This window comes from Canis lupus, chromosome 3, assembly GCF_003254725.2.
Source record: "Canis lupus dingo isolate Sandy chromosome 3, ASM325472v2, whole genome shotgun sequence".
NCBI classification, from domain to species: domain Eukaryota; kingdom Metazoa; phylum Chordata; class Mammalia; order Carnivora; family Canidae; genus Canis; species Canis lupus.
Window position 1 is genome coordinate 27,415,740 of NC_064245.1, and position 12,100 is coordinate 27,427,839.

Sequence of the window (12,100 nt, forward strand, 5' to 3'; positions counted from 1 at the left end):
AAACTGAAGCTTGTAAATGTTATTTATCCAGTCTCCGTTTATATAGATAGTCAGAATTCTGCAACAGTAGAGACCCTTCATAAAGGAAATAGGTTCTTTATGTGGCATGAAACATTTCCCTCTCTCCTATCACTGACTTTCAGGAGACTGGGAAAAATAAGGTGGTTTGTTTTGGTTAGCCCTATTAAATGTTGTTCCCACATTTTAATGATCTCTGTAAATTAGTGGTTCTCGAGGGGGAGGAGTTTTGTGCTACAGGGGACTTTTAGGAACGTGCTGAGACAATTTTGATTTTCACAACTCAGGCAGTACTATTGACATCTAGTAGGTTGAAGTCAAGAATGCTGCTAAGCTTCCAGGTATCTGGCCCAAAATGTCAATGGTGCCAAGATTGACAAAGCTTGGTGTAGAAGTAAGGATGAAGCATGTAATCAGGGCTAGAAAAAGTAGGGGAAATTTGATGTAGCTTTGTTTTTTATTCCTTAGGTTTAGGCTACCCTTTCCTGAGTCCTTGCTATGATTCAGGCATTTGCCAAGCACTTGCATACTTGTGCTCAAATTCTCACGCTAACGGGGGTGGTATCCCCATTTTCAAAAAGAAGGCAGTTGGTTCAGAGGTGTTAACAAGTTTTCAAGGCACTGATCTAGAAAGTGGTGAGGCCTAAATTTATTTTAATTCCAAAGTTTCTATTCTTTCTGTATTACCATCACACTGCTTCAGGCGGCCAAGCTGTCGAGACATTCCTGATGGTTCTTTAAAACTTTTTTACTAGTTAGATACCCATAGTCCCTGAGAAACCAAGGGGTGATTTTTTTAAATAAATTTCTAAATGTATTTCATCATTAATTGATTGATAATTGAATTTTAAAGCTGGCTCCTATTCTTACCTCTTTTTTCACCAAATATCAAAAATGCTCGTCAGGGGACGGCTGGGTGGCTCAGCGGTTAAGCGCCTATATTTGTCTCAGGGTGTGATCCTGTAGTCCTGGGATTGAGTCCCATTTCGGGCTCCCTGCATGGAGCCTGCTGCTCCCTCTGCCTGTGTCTCTGCCTCTCTCTATGTGCCTCTCATGAATAAATAAAATCTTAAAAGAAAATGCTTGTTTCAAAAACAACCTATGAAGGGGGGCACTTGGGTGGCTCAGTCAGATGCTTTAGCATCTGCCTTTGGCTCACTCAGGTCATGATCTCAGGGTCCTGGGATCAAGTCCCATGTTCGGTTCCCTGCTCAGCAGAGATTCTGCTTCTCCCTCTGCCTCTGCCTCTGCCTCTGGCTTGTGTTCTCTCTCTCTCTCTCTGTCAAATAAATAAATAATAATTAAAACACACACACAGGAAAACAACCTACCCAGAACAGGATAGGGAAGCTTTCAGACCTTCAGGTGGGTGGGCTCCCGCTTGTAATGTAGGCCTAGGCTCATGTGTTAATTTCTCCAACTTCTCAATTTAAGCACTACTCTGCAAGGTCCCCCCCACTCCACCCCAAATACTCTTTGTAATATTACCATGTTTTATTTTCCTAATAGCAATTATCACTGTCCAAAGTGGTCCTGTTTATTTCATTTTTAAACTTTATTTTGAAATAATTTCAGACTTAAAAGTTGCAAGAATAGGGACGCTTGGGTGGCTCAGTGGTTGAGTGCCTGCCTTTGGCTCAGGGTGTGATCCCAGGACCCTGGGATCGGGTCCCACATTGCACTTCACACAGGGAGCCTGCTTCTCCCTCTGCCTGTGTCTCTGCCTGTCTCTGTGTGTCTCTCATGAATAAATAAATAATTTTTTTTTAAAGTTGCAAGAAGGGGTCCCTAGGTGGCTCAGAGGTTTAGCGCCTGCCTTTGGCCCAGGGCGCAATCCTGGGGTCTTGGGATCGAGTCCCACGTCAGGCTCCCGGCATGGAGCCGGGAGCTGTGTCTCTGCCCCTCTTTCTCTCTATCATGAATAAATAAATAAATCTTTAAAAATAAAATAAAAAGTTGCAAGAATAATACAAAGGCTTTTTATATACCTTTAACCTTTCCCAAATGTTACTATTTTTTGCCATATTTGTTTTACTATTCTGGAACTTTCTCTCTCTCTCTCTCCTCCTCTCTCCCTCTGAATATATATTTTTTCAGTAAAATCTTTGAGAATAACTTGCAGATTACAGTATCTCTTTACCTCTAAACACTTTGGTGTGTATTTTTGAAAAGTAAGGCATTATTTTATGTGATCATCAAAATCAAGAAGTTACCTATCTACAGACCTTATTCAATTTCCCATAATTCTCTTAATAATATAATAATCTCCTTTATAACAAAGTTTAAAATTTGATTTATTCCAGGATCCTGTGTCACATTTAGTTGTCATATATATTATTTTGATGTTGGAATTCCATATATACATGGCTATATACATATATAAAAAAATGAATTCTTACTCATACCTCCCAGTACAGTGTAATACAATGGAGTTTATTCTGGCTGCCTCCATATTCATATTTGTAATTCCTTTACCCAATACCAAGATACCTGATTCTTATTATCTATAGTATGTTTACTTAATTTCTCAATCTTAGCAGAAAATGGCTTTTGAATTACTAATTCATACCACCACAAAAAAATGCAAACAAAACTTTACCAGCTAGAGATCACTATAATTCTTTCATCCTCAGCCTATGCTCAAAAGTTTGTCAAGTTAGTTCTTCCCCTCCTTGCAATTGGTTAGGTTATTCATTAAAACATACTTATGTTTATTTGTATCCTATTGTACTCCGTTTTCATATTCTCTTTCCCATTCTTTTATATATGCATGCATTTACTGAGTATACGAAACCTCCTCCCCTTTTTAAAATGGTAACATGATCTAGATTACTCTTCTGCATGTTGCTTCTTTAACCTAAAATATATTCCAGAAATCACTGTCAGTTCATTGAGATCTTGTTCATACTTTTTATAGCTGAAAAGTCCTTCATTTGTGTGCGTGATAGTTTATTCAGCCACTCCTTTATGTCGGTATTTAGGTTGTTTCCAGTGCTCTGCAACAATACTACAATAAGTAATATTGTGCATAGGTATTTTGTTAATGATGGAGGTGTATCTTCAGGATAGATTTTTTTAAGTTTTTTTTTTTTAAGTAATCCCTGCACCCAGTGTGAGACTCGAACTCACTACCCCAAGATGAAGAATCTCGTATTATTCTGACTGAGCTAGCCAGGCATCCCCCAAGATAGATTCTTAGAAGCAAGATTTCTAAGTGAAAAGATAAACACACATGTAGTTATGTTAAACATTGTCAGATTCCCCTCCATAATGGATTCCCCTCCATAATGCCAGGGCCCACTCATACCACTATCGTGAGTGCCTCTTTCTCCATAGCCTCACCATCAAAATGTGTTGTCATACTTTTTAATTATGTGATAGGTGAGAAATGATGGTTTTAATTTACATATCTCATTATTATGAGGGACATGAACATCTTTCATAAGCTTAAAGGTCATTTCAGTATCTGTTTGTACATGTGTGGATTGGGTGTTCATGCCTTTTGCCTTTTCCCTATAGGATTTTTGGTCCTTTTTCAAAAGTTCTTTATATATCTGATTACATGTTAAAAATATTTTATCCCCAGTATGTTGTTTTTTGACTTTGCCTAAGATGGTGGTTTATGTAGTAGTCCTAACTTTTTTCTTTTTTGGTTCTGGCTTGTGGATCATATAGTTAGATAGCTCTTTTCCAAACTCAGATGATATAGGGACTCATCTGTATATCCCCTCTAGTACTTAGAAGGTTTCATTTTTTACATGTGGCTCTCTGAGTATTTTGGGTTAATTCCTTTGTATGTGCTATGAGATGTGGATTCAGTCGTATCTTTCCAAGTGGCTGTCCAGCTATCTCATTACCGTTTATTTAAAACTTCATTCTTGGGCAGCCCTGGTGGCGCAGCGGTTTAGCGCTGCCTGCAGCCCAGGGCGTGATCCTGGAGACCCTGGATTGAGTCCCACGTCAGGCTCCCTGCATGGAGCCTGCTTCTCCCTCTGCCTGTGTCTCTGCCTCTCTCTCTTTCTCTCTCTCTGTGTGTGTCTCTATGAATAAATAAAATCTTTAAAAAAAAAAATAAAACTTCATTCTTTTCTCTAGAGATTGAAGATACTTTTTTTTTTAATTTATTTATTTATGATAGTCACAGAGAGAGAGAGAGAGAGAGAGAGGCAGAGACATAGGCAGAGGGAGAAGCAGGCTCCATGCACCGGGAGCCTGATGTGGGATTCGATCCCGGGTCTCCAGGATCACGCCCTGGGCCAAAGGCAGGCGCCAAACTGCTGCGCCACCCAGGGATCCCCTGAGATTGAAGATACTTGATTTCTCTGTGCATTTTGATCTATTCTGGACTTCCTATTCCAGCCTACTAGTCACTCTGTTAATGCATCAGTACCACATTGCATTAGTGGTGGAGGCTTTAATATCTGATAGGGTCAGGTACTCCTCACAGAGTGTCTTTTTCATTGTTTTTCTCAATATTCTTACATAGTTATTTTATCATATGAAATTCAGTATTCAATACCATCTTTTGTGTCAACTAAAAGTACAGCTCTATAAAAAAATTTTACTGGGACTGCTTAAAATTTATAATATGATTTCAGGAGAAGCAATATTTTTTTGAAGTTTTTCCATCCTATCCATGAATAAGGGATGTCCTCCGATTTGTTTACAACTACTTTTGTGGTTTTCAGGAGTAGTGTTGTAAGGTTTCATCATGTCGTTTTGCATATTTCTTGCATATAAATATTTTATCTTTTTTTCTATTTCAAATAGGTTTTTCTCTATCATATCTTTTAATCAATTGTTTGTATATTTGAAAGCTGTTGAATTCTGTATGCTATTTTTATATCCTACTACAACTAAATTGTTTTATTATTTGAGCTAGTTTTGTCACTTATTGCAATTGATTCTGTAAGAATTTTTAGGTATAGTAGCATAATCTGTAAACAGAGATCATTTTACTTGTATTCCTCCAATTCTTTTTTTTTTTTTTTTTAAAGATTTTATTTATTTATTCATGAGAGACACAGAAAGAGAGGCAGAGACGCAGGCAGAGGGAGCAACAGGCTTCCCTCAGGGAGCTTGATGCAGGATTCGATCCTAGAGCCAAAGGCAGACATTTAACCACTGAGCCACCCAGGTGCCCCTTATTCCTCCAATTCTTAAGCTTCTGTTGATTTTTTTTTTTTTTTTTTTTTTTTGTCAAACTACACCTGTTAAAAACACCAGTACAATGTTAAACAGTGGTGGAGATGACGGGCTTATCTTGTCCCTCATTTTAGTGAAAATGCCCCTAGTATTTTTCCATTAAGTAAAATGCTGGCTATAACCTAAAGTACATTTTATCACGTTATCAGTGTGTCCTTCATTCCTATTTTCTTAAAGTGTTTTTTACCAGGAATGAGTGTTGAATTTTGTTAATGGCTTTTTTTTTTTTTTTTTTTTTGGTTAGTATTTATAGAGATAACATAATTTCCTCCCTAGATCTATTTTATATGGTTTATTTTATTAATGGATTTTCTAATACCAAACTGCCTTTGTATGACTGGAATAAATACCAGTTAGCTATGGTATCTTATTTTCTTAATGTGGTGTTAGATTTTTGTTCTTTATTATTTATCATTTTTATATGATATTCATTTGTGATATTGGTCTATAACTTTGTTCTTTTGGGGGGAGCTGTATTTATAAAATTTAGGTATCAGGGTTATATTTTGCACACAGGTAATACTTCAGTTGTAACCCATACACTATATTCATTTTCTGTGCTCCGGAATAATGGCTGGCATATTGAAACTATCTAGTCTTTGAGTGTTGACAGCATCAGGTTTCTTTTGCAGACAATGAGCTTCCATCTAGGGTTCACATAGTCAGCAAGAACTCTTATTTCTTTTTTTTTTTTTAATTTTTTTTTTTAATTTTTATTTATTTATGATAGTCACAGAGAGAGAGAGAGAGAGAGAGGCAGAGACACAGGCAGAGGGAGAAGCAGGCTCCATGCACCGGGAGCCCGACGTGGGATTCGATCCCGGGTCTCCAGGATCGCGCCCTGGGCCAAAGGCAGGCGCCAAACCGCTGCGCCACCCAGGGATCCCTTATTTCTTATTTTATATGGTTGTCCATTGTCCTTTTCTTCTTGATTAAGTAAAGTTAAGCAATGATACATCTAACCATTACCACTGTTTTTCTATCCACTACCTTATGCATTTCTTTTTATCTTTATTATTCCTGCCTAGTACTTTGTCTTGGTTTTTCTTCTTATTCTTTCTCTTACAAGTGTAAGAGAATTTTACTCCTTTCTTTTATTTTTTTTTAAAAGATTTTTTTAGTTATTTATTCATGAGAGACACAGAGAGACAGGCAGAGAGATAGGCAGAGGGAGAAGCAGGCTCCTCGCAGGGAGCCGGATGTGGGACTTGATCCCGGGACTCCAGGATCACGCCCCGAGTCAAAGGCAGATGCTCAACTGCTAAGCCACTCAGGTGTCCCTACTCCTTTATTTTCATTCTTTCACTTTTATGTATAAGTGTTTAAAGCTATAGATTCTCCTCTGATCATTGCTTTAGGTGTATTTAATAGATTCTGATATTTAGTGTGTTCATTATCCTTATTTTGTGAAATTCTGTATTTTTGGTCTTATTTTCCTTGCATGATGAAGTGTTTAAACGAAGGCACTTTAGGGACACCTGGGTGGCTCAGTTGGTTCAGCGTCTGCCTTCAGCTCAGGTCATGATCCAAAGTCCTGGGATCAAGCCCCACTTGGGGTTCTCTGCTTAGTGGGGAGCCAGCTACTCCTTCTGCGTCTCCCTCTGCCCTTCTCTTCTGCTCATTCTCTCTCTTTCTTAAAGAAGTAAAAAATAACAGAAGGTGCTTTAATTTCCTGGTGGCATAAGCTTTTTATTTTTTGGATTTAGTTCTTAAGTTCTAGTTTTACAGTCTTATAATCACAAGGGTTTATATAATTTCTGCTTTACATAATTTACTGTGCTTTTTTTGTGTGATCTTATATATGGTCAACTTTTATAATATTCTTTGTTGGCTTTGTAATTTATGTCTTCTATATTGTTACCTCTCCTTTGTTCTCCTTGATCTGTCCTGTATTGACATAGTGAAGTCTCTCATTTATCTGTTTTTATCTGTGTCTCCTTAAAACTCCTGTAATTTCTGCTTTATAAAGATGCTTGGTACCTAAATATAATGGTTATATCTCCATTGTGTGCTGTGGCTTTTAACATTAATATGCCATCCTTTGCTACTCTTTCTACCAGTATCACAATCCCTCATTATCTTGCACCCATCCCGTTATTTTTGGCCTTCCTAAATGAATTGCTCGTTGGAAGGACCTTTCTATTTCACGATTTTGTTTTCAATTCCTAGTCTTACTGCATTGTGATCAGAGTATTTTTTTATAATATTTATATTCAATGTAACTTAATACTGCTATTTTGTGACCTCATGTAAAACCAGTTTTTGTGACTGCTTCAGTGTTTACACATAGATAGTGTTTTGTGAGCCCAACTGAATTTTCTTCCTTTTACTTGGTAACTTATTCATATTTATCAATATGATTATTATGTTTTGATTCAGTTTATCATTATAATCCCTGTGTATTTTGTTAATTGGATTTTTTTTCTTTCTCTATATGATATGTTCTTGGCCCTTTTTTATATCTTTTGATATTTGAGATGGTCTTAACTTTGCTGTAGTGGTTAACTTTAGACTTAAACCTTTTAAAAATACTCCAATTCACCTGAGTTCATATTTACACTTCACTGTCTGGTTTGTTAGTTTTTATTTATTTATATTTAATATTTATTTACTTTAGAGAGCATGAGCGGGAGGGATGGAGGGAGAGGGAGGGAGAATCCAAGCAGATTCCACACTAAGCCTGGAGTCTGACATGGGACTTGATCTCACGACCCTGAGATCACAACCTGAGCCAAAACAGTCAGATGCTTAACTAACTGCACCACCCAGGCCCCCTAGTTTGGTAGTTTTTAATGATAATTGACTTTGAACTATTATGTTCTCAATAAATAGAAGCTTATTCTGCTTTTCTCTTTTCCTTCCTTTTTTTTTTTTTCTCCTGTTTTTTAGTTGCATTATTTCTGCCTTGGCAGACTAAGTAACATTCTGGGGGAGCTCCATGGTGGCTCAGTTGGTTAAGTGTCCAGCTCGGTTTTGACTCAGGTCATGTGTGGGATCCAGCTCCGCACTGGGCTCTGTTGTACTCAGCTCTTGGAGTCGGCTTGAGTCAGCTTGACTTCCTTTCTCTGCTCCTCCATCTTCTCTTGCTCTCTGTCAAATAAATAAATACAGTCTTTAAAAAAAAAAAAAAGTAACATTTTATATTATTTTTTAACCATCATCCACCTTTGTTTTAGTCTTTTTTCTTACATATAGTACATGGTCACCATCAGTCCTTTCTCTAAAGTTTCCACAATGATCTGTTGGTTGGATGAAGCTTATCCTTTAGTAGACGGTTCCAGAAAAGCTCATGGTTTAAGTTGTTTTTTAAGACTTTGTACTTCAGTGACAGGTAGATATAAAATTACTGGTTTGTAATTTTCCTTCTTTGAGTTTCTTGAAAATGCCACTCCATTATTACCTTGTTTTAATGTTGCTTTTTTCCTTTTTTAAGATTTATTTATTTTGGAGAGAGAGCACCCTCTTTTTGGGAGATAGGGAGAGCCTACACATCCTTCAGTGTTTTAATTGTCTCTTGTCTTAAAAGATTCTAAATTTCTCTTTGTTGCTTCTGCCCCTTTGCGGTAGGATTCTAGCAGGTTCCTTTCTCTTTCTTCGTTTTGCCCATTTCTCCTCAGAAGTGTCACTTTTCCAGGATTGCCTTGGGTCTCGTGTATACGGATAAGTCCCTTCCTTGTAGTCTGCTCTGGGTCACCAGGACCTTGTTTGTTTATTTGATGATTTTTCCAGTATTTCAGCACTTCCAGCCATGTTCCTTAGGGTTATGAGAGTTCAGTCTTAAGCCTTTTGTTTTCCTCTTCCCTCTGCTCTCCTTGCCCCACGACCCTGCCTTGCCCTCTGCAGAGGGTTAGAGAGCAAGCTTGGGAAATGTCTTTGCTGGAAATTGGTTGGAGTTTGTATGGCTCTATTTCTGCTGGTCACTTTGAAGTCCTGGAATGTGTGCGACGTTACTCTTATTATTGACTTAGATAGTTTGGGAGGATGGTTGGGAGATCTCCGCGTATAGTCACCATTACCGCAGCATCTCGGAAGTGGTGTTTACTTTTTTGTTCCCAGCATCCTCATTCTAGAATGCATGCTGCATTAAAACAGGAACCATCTTTGTTTATTTTCTGTTCTATCTCTATTGCGAGTACATAGAAGATGCTTAGTAAATAATTGTTGAATGTCTCTAAAAAATTTGTGTGTGTCTGCTGCCCATTTTTCTGTTGAATAACTAATTCTAATTTTGATGATTTATATGTCACGTTACATATGAAGCTTGATATATTAGGGTAGTGTATCTTGTAACAGCTTAAGATGTGAATCGATGCCAAAGACACTTTTTCTGTAACTTTATTTAGATTAAAAATGCAGGATTTTAAATTTACAGAAAATGAGGCTGATCTGGTCCCGTTGATGATGGTAATAATTGTGTAAATTTTTTAAATCACTCTAGTGTTTAGGTTCCATATCTAATAAACACAGAGCGTGACCTTCTACCTACTAAAATTTTATACTTGCCATTTTTGCCCTTTAAAGCACTCGAAAGAGAGTTAGCTTCTGGCTTCCATTTTTTATCAGGACTGAACTAGGTCTGTGGATACCCCTGGCACATGCTTACGTGTACTGACATGCAGTGCAGGTTCCCACCAGCCAGAGCCTCGTGGTGGCCTTGTGGTGGCCATTCTTGCTCTAGGATTATATTCTCTGCCTCAGAATAGACCAGCACTGTCAGCACTGTATCAGACCCCTTTTGTTATCCGACTACTAAAATCCCTCCAATCAGAGAAAGGGCTGATAGTATGGAACTCTGTCTAGAGAGAACAATGCAATTTTAATAGCTGAGGAAATTTGGTGTTTTGCATGCTTCCATTGAAAATGTTTGCATGTTTCATTGATTGGCAAGGAGAACAACGAAGCCTTTCATTTCAAGGAAGGCTGTAGAGGGCATACTGGGTGGTGCCTGGTGAAGTGGGTGTTTTCTAGTAAATGGCATTTGGTCTATTTTTATAGTTGGAAACATTCTACTCTTAAGCTTATTGTTTAAGCAGGCCAGGGAGCATGCTGTGCAATCATGAGTGGAATTTTTACATTTGATCTGAGGGTCTGTTTTTTGCCTCCTAGTTTGGAGCCTCCATGAATGTGGCTTCTGAATTTATAAGTATTTTATTGGTTTCAGACCCTGCTCTCAGTTTATTTATTTTCACTTCGTAGATTATTCAAAGGGGAGAGATTAGAAACATACCTGGAACATCTAACAATAAATGCTTTAATATTAGATTGGGATTTCTTAAATTCTTCATTTATTACTCATTAGAGTTGCTGTATTCCTTATATTTTCCCAGGTACTTGCGGCTCCTCTGTGGCATTCTTGCTTAAGCCTCAGTCGAGTTATTTCTGTCAAAGCAAGCGAACATTTCTTTATGTTCAGAATCCTAGATCAGGATTACTTTCTTTTATGTATTCAAGCCACTTTCCTAATTATTTTTCTCAAAAGTGTAATATTTACAAGTATTGTAAGAAAAGTAAATTTTGGAAGAACATGCCCATAATCCTAACAACTCTTTCCTATTTGTACAGGAACTTCCAGTGTTTGTCCTCATGCACACCAGTGTTTGCTCATTTGCACTGTGCTGCTTCATATTCATTTTTTTTTATTTAACATTTACCAGATTGTCTTTCAAAAATTAAAAGTATATGTTCCACCACCATTTAGACTTGATAGAATTTTTAAAGAGATTTACATTTAAACCATGTATTAATAACCATGTATTTATTAAACCATGAAACATAATATTTTCTTTTTTTAATTCTTTATTATTTTTTGAAACAATATTTTCTGAGGCTGATTCATAATGTACCACTAACACCAAAATGTTTTAATTGTCCCATATAATTTACATATATGAATGTAATTGGTGTCAATCACTTAAATATCCTTTCTGGAAAGTTCACTTTTACATCTGAGAGAAATTAACTTTCAATTAATTGCTTAGCTGAACAGCTTGTTTAAAGTGTCATAGTTGATTTCTGCTCTTTTTCTCAATTTGAATATTTATTTTTTTAGGATTTTATTTATTTGAGAGAGGGGAGGAGGGCACCAGTGGTAGGGAGGGGCAGAAGGAGAGGGAAAAGCAGACTCCCTGGGGAGCAGGGAGCTGAATGAATGTGGGGCTCTATCCCAGGACCCTGGGATCATGACCTAAGCCGAAGGAGATGCCCAACTGGCTGAGCCACCCAGGTACCCCTCAATTTGCATTTTTAACCAAAATTAAATCTCTAGGTCATTAGATCATTTTATTTTTTTTAGAATCACTTATTATATTTGTCATGTTTAGAAACATTTTTAGAGCAATAATACCTTTTATGTTTAAGTATGCTAGACTTTATTTTTTTAATTAATATTTTTGTCATGAACTATTACTTCCCTTTTGTCATTTTTTCCTTTTCTTTCCACGATTTCCAGTACACTCGAATTGTCAGCTTTACAATTCTCTTATATATACACACATGCTTATCATAAATCCGGACTCCCTTTTAGCAGTCGAGCTATTCCCTCTGCCGCATGCACTCGCATGCACTCGTTGACAGTGAGGCAAAACGAAGATTAACATATCCAGAGGACCCCGAAGCCTCGTGTTAGAGAGTAGTTGTCTTCTCACAGGTCTTTCTCCAGAATTGCCAGTAAGGAGAAAAAAACACTCTCTTTTCTTTGACTGCTTTCACCTGAGGTGGCTACCAGTTGTGCATTAGGAAAAAGCAGTGGGCAGAAACTGAAATGAGATGTAGCTAATCCACAGAATGGATTGTTAATCCTCATCGGCATTCGAAGAGTCCAGAGTGTTGCCTGGCACAAAGTAAGCAGTCGGGAAGTTTCTTTTGGGTGGATAGATGG

General features: G+C 37.5%; 1 protein-coding gene across 6 annotated transcripts in view; it reads left to right on the top strand.

Annotated features, from left to right (window-relative positions):
• Positions 1–12,100, top strand: part of HOMER1 (homer scaffold protein 1) — a 135,183-nt gene that overhangs the window by 114,902 nt on the left and 8,181 nt on the right. The gene's annotated exons all lie outside the window — the stretch shown is intronic.